Source organism: Bombina bombina, chromosome 1 (genome assembly GCF_027579735.1).
Source record: "Bombina bombina isolate aBomBom1 chromosome 1, aBomBom1.pri, whole genome shotgun sequence".
NCBI lineage: Eukaryota > Metazoa > Chordata > Amphibia > Anura > Bombinatoridae > Bombina > Bombina bombina.
This window is the reverse complement of record NC_069499.1, coordinates 1,144,904,966-1,144,922,539: the sequence shown is the minus strand read 5'-3', so window position 1 is coordinate 1,144,922,539 and position 17,574 is coordinate 1,144,904,966. Positions and strand designations below refer to the sequence as shown.

General features: G+C 37.0%; 1 long non-coding RNA gene across 3 annotated transcripts in view; it reads right to left on the bottom strand.

Moving 5' to 3' along the window:
* Nucleotides 1–614: 614 nt before the first annotated feature.
* The window catches only part of LOC128645899 (uncharacterized), a 119,417-nt gene continuing 102,457 nt past the window's right edge, over nucleotides 615–17,574 (bottom strand). For all 3 annotated transcript variants that reach the window (XR_008400155.1, XR_008400154.1, XR_008400153.1), the window contains exons 3-6: nucleotides 15,075–15,253; nucleotides 11,652–11,777; nucleotides 7,627–7,803; nucleotides 615–743 (exon numbers count right to left, since the gene is read on the bottom strand). This is a non-coding gene — a long non-coding RNA (uncharacterized LOC128645899). The remainder of the gene's footprint in view (nucleotides 744–7,626; nucleotides 7,804–11,651; nucleotides 11,778–15,074; nucleotides 15,254–17,574) is intronic.

Genomic DNA, 17,574 nt, shown 5'->3' with positions numbered 1-17,574 from the left:
CCTTTAATTATGTGTTAATCATATAGAGCAGTGATTTTTAACCTTTTTTTGCCGTGGCACACTTTTTTACATTAAAAAATCCTGTGGCACACCACCATCCCAAAATTTAAAAAAAATCACACATTGTAGCCTAATAAAGCATATATATATATATATATATACACATACACACAAACACACACATACTTTATGTATTGTGCTGTTATGCCATGCCTCCTACAAACTACCCCTGCACTGGAAGTAAAAAACAAGCAAAGTTTAAAAAATATGTCACACTGTTGTCAGTCTGCCGTGGCACACCTGAGGATCTCTCACGGCACACTAGTGTGCCACGGCACACTGGTTGAAAAACACTGATATAGAGTTAAATACACAGTTATGTTCAAACCAACAGTATGGTAATAAAATGCTTTAGCACAGTGGAGTATTTTATTATTGGTCCTTTAGGTCCCATTAACCCCTTGACTACCAGAAATGGCACTATCCAGCACACTACAGGCCTCACTTTCAGCAAAGGCTTACTGCATAGTTTAAATAACACATTTGTATAAGGATCAGTTGTCAAATTCAGAACCTGGATTATCTCTCCATATTTAAATGAGCACAAATACAAATTAAATGTTTGTGGTTCATTTTATTTCTTCATTATTTCCAATGTTACCCAGATTAAAAAAAAAACACATTCTTATTGGACCTTTGGATCATCTGCTGTCATAGCTGTACTCTGATCAGAATAATTTTTCCTAAAATAAAAGAAAAATATTTTAGCAAACAGATAAAATATAGACACCCCCCTCAATATTTACAATTTTACCTATATATCTTAAACTTACCAATATATCTTAAACTTACCTATGTGCGTGTTTATATATATATGTGTGTGTGTACTCCAAAGAAAATTTGCCAGCCGGGCTGCATTATAAAGTACCTGGGTGGGGGGAGTGTAATATTTTCTAATATTATATAATTTTCAGCTATCCAAAGAACAAATTAATTGCATTATTTATCATTAATGTATTGAATGATAATACCTATTTTGAGGGCATTTGGGGAACTTTTAAAAAATTAACCAAATATCTAATCTCTTGTTAATTTTCTGAGCACAATTTTTTTTTTCTGAATGCACTTGTAATGGCTGGTTATTCATCGGGCGCCCTGCAAACAATATTTTAGTGCTGCATTTGTAAACTAGCCCTTATTTGTTAAATTTTTGGCTATTGTTAAATAGAGAGGGCCTTCTAATCTTCACTATTGTATATAAACTTTGGAGTGCACCCTGACAGCTGCTAGGGCAGAGTGAGGGCTGGATCTCAAGGGTTAGCATGTGTGTGTGTGTATATTATATATACATATATATATGTATATAATGGGTAAAGTCAGATATTGGGTAATCCTGACATTACCCAGTGGCTGTAAATAAAGCTCAATGTAAGATCATACATTGGGCTTTACCCAGGTGATGCTAGAATTACCCAAACACTTCATATGTTTGCTTTGTAGCATGTTTTATTACATGAAACATTAAACATTTTACACACCAACAGGAATTTAAACATCTGGATAAAGCTAATAAAATCATACATTGGGCTTTAATGCTAGGAAAAGACACCAACAGTAAAATTAAACCTTTTTAAGGATAGTAAAGATTTTTATTTTTCATATGTTTTATACCATGTTTTGTTACACTGTAATTTTCCCCATCTTCACTATCTTTTTTGCCTCTGCCTGGGGTGGATGCCAGAGGATCGGCGGGGCACCTTCCTTGAACCCACCAGGTGGAGGCAAAAAATATAAAATAGTGTAGATGGGGGAAATACAGTAATATTGAGCTTTACCCACAGCCGCTTGGTAAGTAATTATTAATTAAACCCCTTATCAACATTTAGTGAATAACTCCCTATCAACAATTATAAACAATAAGAGTTTTTTTCACTAATGGGAGAATTGTAGGAGAATTTGTATTGCTATATGCAGGCGAGCTGAGGCGGACAAGGGCGCGTATGTGCGCCCCTGTCTGCCTCAGCTTGATAAATCGCCCCCTTTGGGTAATCCTAGGATTACCCGGGTAAAGCCCAATGTATAATTTTACATCAGGCTTTACCCAGAGCTGCTGGATAATGTCAGGATAACCCGGGTAATGCTAGGATAACCCGGGTAATGCCTTCACCGATAACATATATATATATATATGTATAAACATTTTGAAGGAAAAAATATATAGCATTCTATTTACACATTTTTTTAAAGTTTCTAAATTGGAGTGTTATTGGTCTACAAACTAGTAATGTATTCCTGTTATTCTTGACAGCAGTTTGTAATACTACTAAATGACACCTCCTGCAGAATGAGAGTTCTGGTGTTTTATGGCTACCTAGCTGAAAGAAGTCTAACTGATGTGGGCTGCTCCGCCTTTAAATGCCCAGCCCTATTTTTGTTCCCAGTCCAGTCCTGGTCATGTGCATTGTTCTGTGGAGTCAGGTGTATCATGGGCAAAACCAGGACAGTTCCTAATAACTAGTAAACATTTTTGGTGGGGAAAGTTACAGGAGAGGCAGCAGGTAGACTTCCCAATCTGTGGCAATTATGCAATGTCCAGTATTTTAGGGAAGTTATAGTAAATATATCTCTATGTGCAAAAGAATATCTTAAACTGTGTCTGAGCTAAGAAAGCTAGCTTCTAGGGGCTAAAGCCCTGAGTGTTTTTCAGTAGAAAGCCTGAGTATCAACTGTTCTTCTAACTGAACACTGATCACTGATAATAATTTCTATTGTGTATACGACTGGAGGCTTTATACCTATTCTTTGTATAGAGGATTTAACTGCCTCCTGTATGTGGGATCACATGGTATATTATACGTCTGATTGCAGTATATAAGAATATAGAGTGTTTGCCTATAAGAGGTTGTATCTGAGGAATGTATTTTACTTTTAAATTTTTCTATGCCTATGAGTGTTGCAAAATATTTACAGGGTCAGTAAACACCTTGCAATTACAAGACATTTGGAGGAGCCAATCTTGGCTTTTGCCCACAGACAAGAAGACTAGGCAGCCACTGTCAAAAAGTTTTTATTAAAATGCATTGTTATGTAGTTGTTATCTGATAAAGCTGATTAGGGGCATATATGTAAATTTAGCCTTGAGAAGGCAGCAGGGTGCATTTCAAGTTCTGAGAATTAGAAATTACTCAATTACATAAAAATATGGCAAAATAAATTTTGAAAATATATTGCTAACTTGTTTCTTTATGCATAACTAAACATTTTATATACAGAATCCCAAGATGCTTGCTGTCACTTTAGCATAGCTAGCTATCTTAGTTTTAGTTTTGTATTCAGAAAAAGTTAACCTAATCTAGTATAGACAAGGAGGTGGTGTTAGTATTTTATTTTCCTCTCGTTGCACCTTTCAACAAATACAGCCCTTCTCTTCCCTCACATTTTCTTCATTTGAAGCGCACATGATTTGTTTATTCTCTCCCCTATCTATACGTGTTGCAGTCATATACCGCCCCTCCCCCCTGGCTCCTCAACTAAATATTTAGATCACTTTGCTTCTTTATTTCCTTTCCTCAGACACCCCTGCCTCATTCTTGGTGACTTCAACATCCCTCTTGACAATCCCACTGCCTCCTCTTCAAAACAACTTCTGCAACTCACCTCCTCTTTCGGCCTGTCACAATGGACTGACTCTCCCACTCACAAAGATGGTCACTCCCTCGATCTGATTTTCAACTATCGATGCACTATCTCAAATTTCACAAACTCCCCTTTTCCTCTTTCTAACCATCATCCCTCCCTACAACTCCCCCCTCCCTCTTCCCCTCACACCAAACTTCATAGAAGCACTAAGTCATTAGATCAGCAACAGCTCGCTAGCTTTCTCGAACCTCTCCTCTCTTCCATCCCCTTTTTTTCCTGCCTTGACTAATCTGTCATTATAACTCCACCCTTACATCGGTCAATGACAATCTGGCCCCACCTGCCATAGCTCAGAAACCACGCTCTCATCCTCAGCCCTGGCATACTCCTCTGACACAGTACCTACGCAGATGTTCCTGTACTGCTGAGCGACACTGGAAAAAATCTCGGAGTTCAGCTGACTTTCTTCACTACAAGTTCATCCTGAACTCCTACTATTCTGCCCTTAATCTTTATAAGCAACAATACTTCTCTACTCTCATCTCTACTCTTTCCTCTAACCCAAAACGTCTGTTTTCCATGTTCAATACTCTTCTCCGCCCACCCCCACCTGCTAATACATCTTCTCTCTCAGCTCAAGATTTTGCCAGCCACTTCAATAACAAAATTGACTCCATCAAATATGAAATCAGCTCTCAACATACTACCAATCTCCCATCCCTTCAAAAGCTCACAATCATCTAAAACCCAAATAGTCATAAATTTAGCTCTTTTACCCCTGTTACCGAGGATGAAGTTTCTGCCCTTATACTGTCCTCCCACCTCACTACCTGTCCCCTTGACTCCATCCCCTCACTGCTACTCCCCTCCCTATCTTCTACCCTTACCCCTATACTCACACACATCTTCAACCTCTCCCTTAGCACTGGTATATTTTCCTCATCTCTAAAACATGCACTGGTCACACCTATCCTCAAAAAACCTCTCAATCCAACCTCCCCATCAAACTACCGTCCTATTTCCCTACTCCCTCTTGCCTCAAAGCTCCTTGAAAAGCTAGTATATGCACATCTATACCATTTCCTTACACTAAACTCTCTTCTTGACCCACTGCAATATGGATCTCTCCCCCATTACTACACAAAGACAGCAATTGTCAAGGTTACCAATCACCTACTTACAGCAAAATCCAAAGGCCACTTCTCTCTGCTTATTCTCCTTGATCTGTCTGCAGTCTTTGATACTGTTGACCACCCTCTTTTGCTCCAAACCCTCCAATCCTTCGGCATCTGCGACACAGCTCTATTGTGGTTCTCTTCCTATCTATCTAACCATACCTTTAGTGTAGCCTTCTCTAGAGCATCCTCTGCCCCGTTACCACTTTCTGTTGGGGTACCTCAAGACTCTGTCCTCGGTCCCCTTCTCTTTTCAATCTACACGTCATCATTAAGTTCCTTAATAAAGACCCACGGGTTTCAATACCATTTTTATGCCGATGACACCCAAATCTGTCTCTCCGCACCAGACCTACCTCCTTCCTTACTAACCCATGTCACTAACTATCTTTCTCATATTTCATCTTGGATATCCTCTCACTACCTTAAGCTAAATCTCTCCAAAACTGAACTCCTTATTTTTCCCCCTTCATCCAAAATCTCCACCCCCCCAATTTTCTATAACTGTTGATAGTTCCATCATTACCCCTACCCCGCATGCCCAATGTCTTGGGGTCACACTTGACTCAGACCTTTCTTTCACTCCTCACATTCAGTCCTTGGCTAAAGCCTGCTGCTTCCACCTTAAAAACATCTCTAAAATTAGACATTTCCTTACACAACACACAACTAAGATTTTAATTTACTCTCTCATCCTTTCCCACCTCGACTATTGCAACTCCATCCTCTCTGGTCTCCCTAGCTGCCACCTAGCTCCTTTACACTCCATAATGAATACCTCTGCCAGGCTCATCTTCCTTACACGTCGCTCTTCATCTTCTGCATCTCTCTGCCAATCCCTTCACTGGCTTCCTTTTGCCTCCAGGATTAAACACAAAATCCTCACTCTGACATACAAAGCCCTCAACTGCACTGCTCCCTCCTACATTTCAGACCTTGTCTCCAGATACTCTCCCTCCCGTCTCCTTCGCTCTGTTCACAATCTCCCCTAGTTTTAACAGCTTCAAGCGCTCCCTAAAGATTCTGCTATTAAGGGATGCATACAACCTACACTAACCTTTCCTAACTCCATTGCTTTCCCCTTGAACCCCTTAGAATGTAAGCCAGCTGCTTATAGATCGCCTTCATAAGAACCGACTACAACAGTGCAACTCTCGGCAGGGCCCTCTACCCATTTGATCCCTGTAAATGTTATCTTGTATACCGCCTATGCTTATAGCGCTGTGGAATCTGTTGGCGCTCTACAAATACCTGAGAATAATAATAATATATTAAAGAATACTTTTCTACCAATTACAAAGCAATAATAAGGGGTCGATTTATCAAAGGCTTTCGCCTACCTTTGACCCAATACAACTGCAGCTTCTCACGAGAGAACCTGCTGACCATATTTAATAAGCAGTGGTCATCAGACCGCTGCTTCCCTAACTTTTTGCCACCTCTATGGTGGTGAATTTCAATCTCCCCGGTCTCGTCCGACCGGGGAGATTGCCAGCTCCTGCCTGCGCGTGATTGGCTGTGCGTGGGCAGGGGGCGGGATTGCACAAGAGCGCAAAATAGCGCTTGTGTGCAATGCTGAATTCCGTCAGTGGAATTCAGCCCACCAGAGGCAAGCTGCGGCGGACAGGGGCGTGTATGTGTGCCCCTGTCCGCCGCAGCTTCCTAAATTAACCCTAAATGTGCAAAATATTTTAAATTCTCTCTAACACAAAGTTGCAGATGTTATCACTATAAAGGGAGATAGACATTTAAAAATAAACTGGTTTTGAAGTGTGATACTTAGAAGACCATGATAAGATATTGTAAAGACGTTTATATGAACATGTGTTGTGCTTTAGGTTTTAAATACAAAATCTTCTGTACTTTCATTCAACAACAATGATTTGTCTTTTTAGTTATTAAAGATTATTATTCCTCCATTGTCACAATTTAGAAAGGAATTTGTGTTCTTCAACACTTGCTGCTAAATGACACAGAAGTCAAAATTAAACTTTCATGATTTATATAAATCTTGCAATTTCATCCAGGGCAAGACATAAAAGAAGATGAAGCCATCCACATCCTCATGCACCTTGTTTGGACTTACAAAAGAAACCCTCTTTTAACCCTTTCGTGACAGGGTTAAAGTGTCTACATCGGAACACCTGTTCCGTTGTAGACAAATTGAAACTACGCAATCGTGCATACAATCGCGAGATTTCAATTATTGGATCGCATCTGGGGGGCGTCCCTACAACCCTAGGAACGCCCTCCAGACCGCGATCAAGTCCTTGAAGCACAGAAGGCTTCAGGACAGCCGTTTGTTATGACGTTCTATTCCATCATAACGGCTTTAAAGCCCAGTATAAATATGACGGAATAGAACGGCATAACGGCGTTAAAAGGTTAATAACATGTTGCCTATCGGATGTATCAATGAGTTCATAGTTTCTGAGTTCTTAAATTTATATTACAATCAAAGAAACCTATTGTTTAGTTCCCTTTTGTTTTCATGTACAACAAGGTAAGACCACTTTTATTTCAAATAAAGCTTGTTTGAAACTCAAAAAAAACCCCAAAATCTTGCAATTTCAATATTAAAAAAAACTTTTTGATCTAATTCCTTCTCTTTGTATAATTTGTTGAAACTTTGCTCCTTTTCAGGAGAACATATATATTCTAGAGAGTGAAGAATACAAGAACAATAGGTTCTGCATAACTGTCTGGTGTATAAAATTATTCTGCAACTAACCGCTCTGAGTGGGAAGCGAACCGTCTAGGATGGACAAGTGAAACATTCTACCTTCTTATTCTCTAGCGCAGTGAAACTCACCGATTCAAAGTCCTTGTTTAATCCGTGGGCTTTTAGTTCAGACTCTAGAAAATCATCGTCACTGGGCTCTGAATCACGGATATTTCGAAGTTTTGTGGAGAGGATAATAAATGAAGGAGCAGTTCTGTCAACGTGGATCCCTCGTCTGCTAAAATATGCCTGTAAGGCACTTAGAAACTGTAGGATAGAAGACACAACAGCCTATTTATTATCATTGTATTTATACAAATGCACTTTTTTTTTTTTTTTTTTTAAATACACACACAGGGGCCGATTTATCAAGGGCTGAATGGCCCCTGATGCCCCTGTTTCCGGGCAAGCATTAAGGCTCACCAGAAACAGCAGTTAAGAAGCAGCGGTCTTAAGACCACTGCTCCTTAACTGGTCCGCTGACTCTGAGGCTGCAGACACCAATCCACTCGATCATATACGATTGGGTTGATTGACACCCCCTGCAAGCGGCCGATTGGCCACGAATCTGCAGGGGGCGGCATTGAACAAGTAGTTCACCAGAACTGTTTGTGCAATGTTAAATGCCCACAGTGTAAATCGGCCCCCAAGTCGTTTCTTATAACAGTGTGTACTTTTTTAACTGAAATCCCTGTGTTATTCTATAAATTGCCCTTCATTCAGTAAAGAAAGTAGAAAGAGACTGATGACATTCAGTGAACAGGTTCAGTATATTAAAGCCATGGTGAAACTAAATGAAATTATTTGTCCTAACATTAAGTGCAAACAAATATTAATCTAATAGCGCTTTTACAAATTTGAAGAAGTGTTAATTCAGCAACAATATATTCTTGTAAAACTTGCTCTCCCCCCCATTGGCTGCTTTTACTGACTCTTCCTGGAACGCCGGCTAACTCCCACAGAATTGCCTATACCTACATCATACTCTAGCTATACCCCCCCCTGAAACGCCAAGCTAACTCCCAAATATTGCCTACACCTACGTAATGTCTTAGCTACACTCCACTGAAATGCTGAGCTAACTCCCTAATACAGTCTACACCTATGCCATGTCTTCCCTATACTCCCCCTGGAACGCCTGGCTAACTCCCGCAGAACGCCTACGCCTACTGTACGTAATGTCTGCAATCTACCTGAATAATAAAGTATATTAAAAAAAACTCCCATATTATAACTATAGGAGCTATGTCGCTACATTTGTTTCCAATGTTAAAATGATATGCATTGTCATGTATAATGCATATTATTTTTAAAGTACAGGTAGCCCTCAGTTTACGTTGGGGTTAGGTTCCAGAAGGAATGTCTAATACATTATTTTTAAAGCTTTGAAATGAAGACTTTAAATGCTAGACAGCATTATAAACATAATAAAATAATCACACAACACAGAATATATAATTAAACTAAGTTAAATGAACAAAAACCTTTGCTAAACAGCATTATAAACCTAAAAAAATAATCACACAACACAGACTTCACTTGCATTTTTCTGCAAACAGTTCTTTCTATGCATTCCAATCTGGACTGATTTATAGACAGGAAGATCTTGTTCCTTTGAAATCTGCTCGATAGCTCAGGTCTGGTTAAACTGATTAATTTCAGCTTGCTTGGCTTTGCTGCAACACAAGCGGACAGCTCCACCTACTGGCTATTTTAATAAATGCACTGCTTCTCAATGCTTTTCAATAGAAGTCACATGACTGGAAAAAAAGGTTGTTATTCTGAAACGGTGTAAATTGAACCGTTGTAAAACGAGGGCCACCTGTATTGTATCTAATCTAAAATATAGTTATTTTTGATTGTTCACTTTATTATTTTAAACATAAATATATAATTTTAATTATATATTTATGCTTAAAATAAAGAAACAACAATAAAAAAAAATTACATTTTAAATTAGGTACAATACTATAAATAATATGCATTATACTTGACAATGCATATCATTTTAACATAGGATATAGATTCAATTCTAAAATAAACTATTACCCCCTTAATTTTTTTTCTGTAGTGTACTGTGATCCCCCACATACAGCTTTCTAACGCTCCCCCCTCTTTCTTCGTGCTGCCATTTTAGGTACTGGCAGCTGTTTGCCAGTACCTTTTTTGTAGAGCTTTTTTATTAATAATGATTAATTTGTTATTTTTTTGTAGTGTAGCGGTCCCCTCTCCCCAACTGATTGTCACAGAGAGCTCCCACCTCACCACTTTTCTGTAGTGCAGTGTCCCACCCCTTCCTCTCTCTTCAATTTTATTTCTGTAGTTTAGGGCCACTGGGCTGCCCACCTGCCTTCTCTCCCACACCTCACACCATTCCTTGCAAATTGTATACACATTGAAATTTGGGTTGTATCATGTAGGATTACATGATATTGCGATTAGGCTGGTAACTGGCACAAGTGGGGAGATAAAACATAGATCACCAGAGTATGTTCTGCTTTTGGAACCAGTCATTTCAGCACTGTGCTTTTCACTTGTTATTAAAGGGATATGAAACCCACATTTTTTCTTTCATGATTCAGATTGAGCATTTGTATAGCACTATTCTCCAGTGTTATGACAATAGGCCAAATGATTACACGGTCACATAACAAACAGTTACAGACTGTAAAGGGGTAGATGGTCACCCCCATGAGTTATACGGCATTCAGGCAAGGTGTACTACAGGATTTTCTTGTGAGACTTCATTTACTATCTAGTACCATCCAACTTGTCCAATGGACCTTTTTAAAATACAATCGCTTAGCTTTCATAGACAGACAATGTGGCTGCGAAAATATATATTACAAATAGCACTGAAGAGACATTGTACATCCCATAGTAGTTCTTCTCCACTCATCCCAGAAACTCATTCGCTTCCTGGGGAGCAGGTGACCGTTCATCTATCTCCTTTTGTCTTATTGTATTAAATGCTCTTATCATAACCCAAGGCCCTTTTGCAAAGGCAATAGAGAAGCACCTTAATGTCTTTCAAGTCTGAGTCACCAAGGTTCATTTTTTTTCCCTTTGGTAATGCGGGAATTGTATAACCTATTGTAATGAACCTGCATTAGCACGCCAAACTCTTGTGACTCATGATATTGAATGGAAGAATCTTTATCCACAAGCACTCAAAAGAAACCTTAGAGGAAATGATAACAGACCATCTGTTTTTTAGTAGACTTGAGAAGCTAATTCATTAGATTTATATTAAGAAGTATTGCATATTTGTGCAAGTCTTCTCCAGAGATGATGATTGGGATACAGTTACTACAATAATTCAAAGCAAAAAAGAGAAGATAGCTTTTTCATGATTAGATAGGGAGAATTAAAGGGATATTAAACACATAGATATTGCAATATAAAATGTTTGTTTGTATTAAAAAAGCTTTGCAATACACTTTCATTATTTATTTTGTACCCTTTTCCGGTAATTTAACTCTCAAAATTGTGGACTTCCTAATGCCTCTGACTTGATATAAAATAATGTGTGCCACTATGGTGAAACCTAGGTTTCCCATATCTAATGTTTTCTGCTGAGGACAATTAGGGACATATAAAGCATGCAAACAATGTCTGTGGGGAATATGCAGACTTTAAACCCTGTTAAATTGTTACTTTAACAGTGCACACAGCCACTGCTTGCATAGTTTATCTGTCCATAATTGTCCTCAGCAGATAAAATATGGCAATGGAAACCTAGGTTTAAACATGATGTCAACTGTTACTTTATAGAAAGTAAAGTCGTTTATAGAAACTAAACCTTTTGCTTATTGCTCTAAGATAGATACTTTGTTGCAATAACTTGTAGAATATAACCTTTGAAAAAAAGATGGATAGTTATTCAATTTCTTTTTAATGAATAGAAGAAAAGTAGGTTTGCTAATACTAAATTACTTGGATATGTATCAAGAGTAGTTATTTAATAAACATAAATCCATCCAAACAGGAGATACATATGACATAAACTAAAATGTGAATCATCTGATACTTCAAATATCAACAGTGTGTAGGTAGATCCAGGTATTGTGTAGAGCAAGCAGAACAATTTGTTAAAGCCTTCAGAATATACTCACCAGATCTCTATTCTCAGACTGGTCCAACGTGTTCCAACGTTCATTTCGTACAGATCTACTCTGGACACATAACAATAGAAATAGAACTCCAACAATGGATAGATTCATCTTGTGTATTCCACAAACCTGTGAAGAACAACATTCTAAATTGTGTTTAAAAGACTGCAGGGATTCTGAAAACAATTATATCTTGAAAGAATATATATATATTTTAATTTTAAATCTTTTATAAGATTTCATTCATAGCAATTACTCAATGATAATTTTTTTTGACAGCCATATATAATTTGCCTTCATTTTTTAAAGTAATAAATAGAACTGGTTCTTATTATTTTTTATTGAACAATCATGTGACCAGAATAAGATGGAATTTAAGGATTTCAAGGTTAGTCTTCCTATTTTCATATATATCTTAATTTTCAATACTTTTAATTCAACTTATGCCAAGAATGTTGATCCCCTTAGTGGTAACTGTTGTAGAATTGCCCTGTGTAATCCACCTTTTCAAAGAATTATTGCTTCCTTTTATATTAACTATGACACCCATCAGCTTTACCCCCCCCCCCATATAGACAAATTATTATAGATGCAAGGTTATTAGGATAAAAAGCAATATGGATCTTTACATATAACTTTATATATAACTTAATATCAAATGAGCTCAGATACATTTATCCTGTTCCATACCTAGTCATATACTCCACCTGCATTTGGTTCAGTAGGTGCTCAACAAGGTAACCTGGGTTATGCTGATACACTACTAACCAACATAGAACAAGCACACCTAATCACATACATAACAGTGCTAAGGTGAAAGACCACAGTGGGAACTTTATTTATAACCAAAATAACATAACATAAATTAGTTCATCAGCTTTCTAGTTGGTAACACAGTGATAGCTAATGTGATACCCATATTTAACTACACCAAGAAAAGTCTCTTTCCTGGTGGACCTATAGAGTTCACCAACAGTCATAAATGACTACAAAAATCCAACCATACATCTGGTACCTACTTTCCATTGAGGACTATTATTAACACAGATACTTTATTAAATGTACAAAATTACTCCCATAGCTCATTGTCAACCTCCCGAGAAAGCCCTTTACCACAGAACCAACCAAACAACTGGTGTAGATAGTCCCTTACACCCAGACTTACTACATAATTTTTACACCCTCTTCAGGTTTAATAGGAAAACAATGACAATCCCATCTCTTCAAGTTGAACACCATCTGCTTTTACTCTCAACTTGTAATATGCACACTAGTTAGCGTGATTTAGATATTGTTGCTTGTTATCTAACCCTAAAAGGGCACAAATTCAACAACACCCTCTGATTATGAGTCTAGTCTTTTATCAGGAACATAAAAACTGTGAAACATGTCTAGAAATACAATATAGAAGATAAGACCCAAACCCTTCCTACAACTCCATACACAACTTTCATATTAAATAAATCTTAAATTACAACCCCCAATTATAATTCTGTGTTGATCTGCTCAAGTCCTCTGGTATAGTCCTGAAAGCAAAGTTCTTTTCAATTTGCCCTTCACGAGGATACTGAATTATGGGCTAATGAAATAGATGAATCAGTTCCCCAAAAACAAAAAGTCATGCAGGTAATGCATTACAAACAAATAGTCTGACTCCTGCACTTACATCCAGTGCAGAAAAGAGAATCCACAGGAAAAGTACAACCCCTGGAAGTATCAACCAAGAAAAGTATGGATGCACTGAAAGGAAGAGAAAAGCAAGTGCAATATCTGTAATAGCCAACAAGGCATCCCTTACAGTATCCTGGGCCAAAAGAGTTGCCTGATCAAAAAAGGCATATTTCAACAAGCAAGCTTTGTATTAACACCAGCATTCATTAACCTCTGTATTTTGCATATAAATTAATAAAGCAATATCAAAATTCAGTGGTATAACACAAACAGGTTTTTAAAACCATAGCTTAAAGGGATACTGAACCCAATTTTTTTTCTTTCATGATTCCGATAGAGCATGAAATTTTAAGCAAATTTCTAAATTACTCCTATTATCAATTTTTCTTCATTCTCTTGCTATCTTTATTTTAAAAGCAGGAATGTAAATCTTAGCAGCCAGCCCATTTTAGGTTCAGCACCATGGATAGTGCTTGCTTATTGGAAGCTTACATTTACCCAACAATAAGCAAGCATAACCCAGGTTCTCAACCAAAAATGGGCCAGCTACTATGCATCACATTCCTGCTTTTTAAATAAAGATAGCAAGAGAACGAAGAAAAATTGATAATAGGAGTAAATTAGAAAGTTGCTTAAAATTTAATACTCTATCTGAATCATGAAAGAAAAATATTGAGTTCAGTGTCCCTTTAATATACCTGCTTAAAAAGCTCCAGCACAAGAGAAATTTATTTTTTGGAACCTTCACATCTGTGCATGACCCTGTGCACGAGCCTCCACAGAAGTTTCATGTTGAGAAAAAAAATCTACCTAGAAAAATAGACCTTAAAAGGATAATATGTTAACCCACACCTATATACAACAAATTATTATTGTTGTATTTGGAAACCAGAAGCATAATATATGCCCAGATATATTATTTTTTTTTGGGGGGGGGAGAGCATCTTTGAGATATTTCCATCCTTGACCTCACAAATTGACCATGTTTATTAATTTTTCACTTATTTTTTTAATAATAATAAAAAATATTAAACTTTGACCTCAGTTTTTTTGCTCCATAGATAAAAACTTTTACCACTTTTCTACATTAGAAATCCGAGGACAAGTTAGCTGTACACTGCATGCACTTGCTATGCTTTGCATAAAAAAAAATTCAGACACATTGGAAAAATACTTTTTATGATATTTATAATGCTCTTCTGTGCATGCCAAATATCAGTATAATATTTTTCCAACAGTAATATTATCCAAGGAAAAACGAGAGATATTCATCAAAATAAAAAATACAGGGTGCAAATGAAGTATAATATATTGACTGCATCCCACCTGTCAACTAGAGTTTACTTTTTTATATTGTATAATATAAGGCTCATAACAGTGTGATAAAAGAGCGTTACAGTCCATTATATTTTATCTTAACTTTCATTTTGTTTTAATGCATATCTCTTAATTCTTGTAGTGTTAAATATTTGTCATATAATTTTTTCTTCCATAGGATTTTGCCTACTGTTAGATACATGCCTATATTGTTGTTTAGGTTTGTATATTTGTGAAAATGTATATAATTGTTATCTCCTGACAAGTAATTTATTTTCCCTGAGCTATAGTGATATTATGACCTATAGTGACATTATGCAAACCTAGTATTTATAAATACACAATATAAATAAATAAATACATTTAAAAAAAGTTTTTCAATACTTTATAGCATCATAAGTTACAGAAAAAAATATAATATAAAGCTCAGTTACTCACCTGCCGGCTTCCTATCTTCTTCCAATGAAGTTTATATGATTTCAAAACAGGAGTCTTTACCGTTCTTTTATATTCCTGAAGACTGTGAGGGGAGGAGGGATGTGGAGAAATCTATTGCCTTTCAATTTTAACCCCTTTGTTGTCTGACAAATTCAATGTCAGATTCTTAAAACAAAAACCTGCAATTTATACAAAGTGTATTTATAGAGACTGACAGAAGGCAAGAACATTTTTCTTTTAGCTGAATCAACATACATTATTATAGATAATCATTATTACAATTACAATTATTAGTAAATATCAGAAATCTTTACAAATATATGATTTTTGCAATCCGTTAAATGTATTAATCTAAATTTCACTATATACAGTTGCTGCCCTTAGTGTGTGTAATTGTAACTATACATATGATCCTTAAAGGAGACTAGACCACAGTAGGTTCCAAATAAAATGAAAAAAAAATAAAAAATAAAGATTGTGACCAAACCATAGTTTTCTATTATTTGGTAATTAAAGGGACATTAAACCCAACATTTTTCTTTCATGATTCAGATGGAGAATACCATTTTAAACAACTTTCTAATTTACTTTTATTATCTAATTTGCTTCATTCTCTTGATATTCTTTCCTGAAAAGCATATCTAGATAGGCTCAGTAGCTTCTGATTGGTGGCTGCACATAGATGCTTCATGTGATTGGCTCACCCATGTGAATTGCTATTTCTTTAACAAAAGATATCTAAAGAATTAAGCGAATTAGATAATAGAAGTAAATTGGATTGTTGTTTAAAATTGTATTTTCTATCTGAATCATGAAATACATTTTTTGGGTTTAATGTCCCTTTAACTGTATGTCAGTAGGTGCAGATGAGCCCTTTTCGCCGTTGATGCAACAAAATCAGGGACATTCCTGTCAAAATTTAAATACACATAGATGAATTACATATTTAAATAGAAGCATATTTGCAATATACATGTATTATCAAAAATGCTAATAGTTAAAGTTATCACTGTTTTATTGTTAACATTTTAAATACTGCAGCTTCTCAGAGGACCAGTGGGGCTTTTATCATGTCAGCAATTAACAAGTTGAGTCATTACCAAATGGTACAAGCACCTTAGGCTCTCTGACCAAGTATTGTGTTTAAAATGCTAGTGCACGGTGCATACTTAAATACTCTTTTGAAAAAGCTATAGCTTTTATTAGAAGCATTTTTGCTAATACATGTATTTGAAAAAAATGCTTCTGTTCAAAACTGAAATGCATTCATGTGGATTCCAATGTTGCCTGGAATGTCCCTTTAACAGCACATTTACTTATTGAATTTCACAGCTAAAAAGGCTTGATAAACGTCCAGACAACAATTCTCCAATTATTACAGAGCACCCTAAAAATGTTTAATGTAACAATGGTTTAGCACATGTGCAAAATCCACTGACATTAGCGCCACCATATTGAATGACAATAGGAAGCAATATCACCAAAACGCTTGTAATAACTAGCACTAATAAAACAAGCACACATGCACACTATACAGATAACTCACATATCTCTACTGATTTGGAGCACAACAGGTTAATTGCACACCTGTCGCCTATTAACATCACTTCACACTATTAAAAGGGATCCATCAACACACAGGCTCATAATCGCTAAACCCCTCACCTTTTTGTTTGTCATTAATCTCGCACATTTGATTTGTGGATTATGAAATCTCTGTGCTATACATTAAAGGTATAGGGGCCTATCTATCAAGCTCTGAATGGAACTTGATGCCCCGTGTTTCTGGCGAGTCTGCAGGCTCGCCAGAAACAGCAGTTATGAAGCAGCGGTCACAAAGACCGCTGCTCCATAACCCTGTCCGCCTGCTCTGAGCAGGCGGACAGGAATCGCAACAATTCAACCCGATCGAGTACGATCTGGTTGATTGACACCCCCTGCTGGCGGCCCATTGGCGCGAGTCTGCAGGGGGCGGCGTTGCACCAGCAGCTCTTGTGAGCTGCTGGTGCAATGTTAAATGCGGAGAGCGTATTGCTCTCTGCATTTAGCGAGGTCTTGCGGACCTGATCCGCACTGTCGGATTAGGTCTGCAAGACCTTTGATAAATAGGGGCCATTGGGTGAGCTAAAAATGTTGGATGCATTAAACTTTTATTTACCATCCATTTTTAATATCAGATTGTGAGCTGTTCTGGGTGCAAGATAACACACCCTGCATTATTGATTGCGCTCCACTTGTAATCTAACCTAATGTGTATTTGTGGTTATTTATCTTGATCTATGTTATCTGTATATCAGCTAGAGGGACAATCAATTTGCCTGTCTGTCTTTCTCAACTATTTGCCAACATATCTTTGTACATTTCTACTTTTCTCTACCATTATATTTTTTAATCTATCTGTGTCGGGCTCTTGTTTTTTATAGCTGTGTAATCTGTTCTGCATTTACTGATTGCACCACTTTCTAAATAAACTGTTGGTGCTGTAGGGTTAAGATAGAAA